We start from the raw sequence: 3,491 nt of genomic DNA on the forward strand, positions 1-3,491 counted from the left end.
TCCCAGCTCTCAACGATGACGTAATGTGTAATCTGGTCCCAGCAAACCAGGCACAGATTTGCATACACATAAAAACGGTTGAAAAAGACGGCTGTCACTTTTTGGCACCAAGTAAGCACAGTATACTGCTAATCAAATTACAACTACATACTCTATATGTAGTTGTAATTTGAAATTTGTAATTTGTAAATCTGTGCCTGGTCTGCTGGGACCAGATTACACAGATGACCATTTCTCTTACGTCATCACTGAGAGCTAGTCATACATATACACACCATGTACTCTGGTCCCAGCTCTCAACGATGACGTAATGTGTAATCTGGTCCCAGCAAACCAGGCACAGATTTGCATACACAAAAAAACGGTTGACACTGTCACTTTCTGGCACCAAGTAACCACAGTATACTGCTACATACTCTATATAGTATATGTATATGTATACGTATGTCTAGTCATTGCTGGGACGGTGCATACGCATCGAAAAGGCTGGGACGGTGCATAGGGCACAAAGTAACCACAGTATACCGCTAATCAACTTACAAATGACATATACATAGAGGCAGAAACTGAGATTTGACAGTTTGTAGCGGTCGAAAGTACTTGCGCGCTCTGCTTGCGCACTAGTAGGCCATTTATGGCCTACTAGTGTGCAACAAGCAAGTATGCACTCGGCAGAGTGCAGTTCTAGTTATATTATATGTTACACAATGTCATCTCTGTTACTCACTTATCACTGTCACCCTCATTTGTACCAAAGAGCTCTTTGTTCTGAGCCTTTTTGCTTTTGTTTTTCTCCAACCAAAGTTCAAGTCCAGTTAACCGTTTGGTTTAAGCCATGCTATCCTATGCTTTGTTGTACGATGGTATCGCACTGCGAAGATAGAAATCTACAAGCTCAGAACACATGTGTGTTGACTTGAGTTTGTACTTTGTAGGTCTGCTATTTAGCTATTTTCTTATGGCCCATAGCAGTACAGTACAGGCCTCAAACTCTATGGTCATGGCAAAATAAAGGAGGGGGAAATAGATAGTAATGAAATAAATACAATTTACAATTGCGTTGCATAGATCACGACGCGATGTTAGTTGAAAGTCTGTCCTTTTAAGCAAGCCACACCATCACACTACAATCAGAAACAGTTGCCACCCTGCAGCACAGCACTAAGTGAGTTTTAAGTGCAATAACGACTATACTAGTCAGTAGTCAAGAAGGAGCAAGCCAGAGTGTGAACTCATAGCTCCTCTGTGCTGTGCTGTGCTGTGCTGTGCTTGTTAAATGTCTGATGTGATTAGTGGCTACAACTAAAACAAACTGAGACGTCAGTCAGGTAAATCATATATTTAGTCACTATCAAAACACTGAAACAGCTGTTATCAGTTAGTGTGAGAGAGAGTCAGAGAGGGGTCTATTGTTTTGAGGGAGGGCTGTACAGTACCTCACCGCTCCCCCACTTCATGCCTCTGATTCATTCAGGATTACCTCTAGTCTTTACCGTAACTTACTCCTATGGCCTAATGGAGCCCATTCGTAAGGGTCACAAGTTGAAGAGGAGAGATAGCATGTGGTAACGGAGCCTGAGCTTGGTGGGATTACTGAAGGTTTAAAAAGTCTATTGCATAGATAATTGGCCAGTTTGCTTTCACATCATATTCGGGTATGGTGGGGGGTTGGTAGGAAATACCACTACCATCTGACTATGATCAATCACAATGTCTGAGTTGAATTAGTAAGCCGTTGTGTGATTAGTAAGAGGCTGGCAAAGCGCTTGGCTCTACACTAACCTTGACTGATGGAGCTGTCACTCACTCAACTGTTGACTGTTGCTGTCTGGATGTGTTGCCCCCAGTAGACATACAGACAGGCCTTGGGGGTGTGAAGTAAGTAAGTGTGTACGTGTTCATGAATGTGTGGTTGCATGTGTGTGTTTGTGAGCAAATTAGAGAGAGTGTGTGTGTGTGTGTGTGTGTGTGTGTGTGGGGTGGGGGGCAGCCTTCCAGTAAATCACCTCACCAAACCTCCCCCATGTCTCTTAACTCATTTCAGAGTCAGTCAGACACACACACACACACATGCGCACGCACGTGCGCACACACACACACACACACACACACACACACACACACACACACACACACACACACACACACACACACACACACACACACACACACACACACACACACACGCACACACTGTTGACAGTAAACAGTGGGGCGGTATGCTGAGGTATTTTAGTGTCCGTCTGTTGCCATTGGGGTGGCACTGTTGGCTGTCAAGCTAAATGTCCCCCTGGCACACACACCACACACACATGTGCACATGCACGCACGCACACGCCCGACCGTGCACACACACACACACACACACACACACACACACACACACACACACACACACACTGCTATCTGGTGAGGAATGTTTGCTCTGCACAAGGGTCCAGTTACATGGGGGAGGGCCGTGGCCCCTGCAGCCTGGATGACTGTCTGCCCACTCACACATCATTGTTCTCCTATCTGACTCCTTACAATGGAATAGAATCAAATCCAGAACATGCATCATATCTGAATGTCCCAACCAGCAGTAGGTTAGCTTCAACATCACAGAGAGAGAGAGAGAGAGAGAGAGACACTTAATAATGGAATCAGAGGGGAGAAAGGGAGATCCTGGGTATAAGGAAGGAAATAAGGAAAGTTCCGGTTTCCGTGTGTGTGTGTGTGTGTGTGCGTGTGTGTGTGCGTGTGTGTGTGTGTGTGTGTGTGTGTGTGTGACATATGTTTCCCGTGCCAATAAAGCCCTTTGAATTGAGTGAGAGACACCTAACAGCTGCACAGTAAAAAAAAATCACACTTGTGTGAAGTGAGGGGCTCTTATCATCATAATCAAATCATCACAGTCATTCCCGGCCCTCACTTTTATCCTCAATATGTACTTTGCTCAGCCAATCAAATCATCGCTATGGGGTGTAACTCCAAGAGTGTACACTCTTGGAGTATATTTACCTATACAACAGGTATAGGTCTGTCTAAATACAGAAGTCTGAATGATGTGGTTGAAAGAGGAACAGAGATGGGACATCTAAGATGTTCACTCAGCAGGGGATTGACACACATGCAGGAGGCGGGGAGAGGAGGAGGGGAAAGGCAACATAAACATGAAGAGTCCTTCCAACAGTTTACAGAGGGTCAGGATAAAGAGGCAAATGGTCCGCCTCCGTCCCTCCCTGCCTCCCCCACGTTTACTACACGTCTCTCTCTCTCTCTCTCTCTCTCTCTCTCTCTCTCTCTCTCTCTCTCTCTCTCTCTCTCTCTCTCTCTCTCTCTCTCTCTCTCTCTCTCTCTCTCTCTCTCTCTCTCTCTCTCTCTCACACACACACACAGTTACTTCATTTCTTCATTCTGTCGTACCCTCTCCGTTACTCCACCTTCCACTTCACGGCTCCCTCCCTCGTCTCCTCCCACCTCCTTCCCCCTGGCCAGAGGAGGAGAGTGAT

The sequence above is a fragment of the Protomyctophum bolini genome, assembly GCF_963924005.1.
Source record: "Protomyctophum bolini genome assembly, chromosome: 9".
Lineage (NCBI taxonomy): Eukaryota > Metazoa > Chordata > Actinopteri > Myctophiformes > Myctophidae > Protomyctophum > Protomyctophum bolini.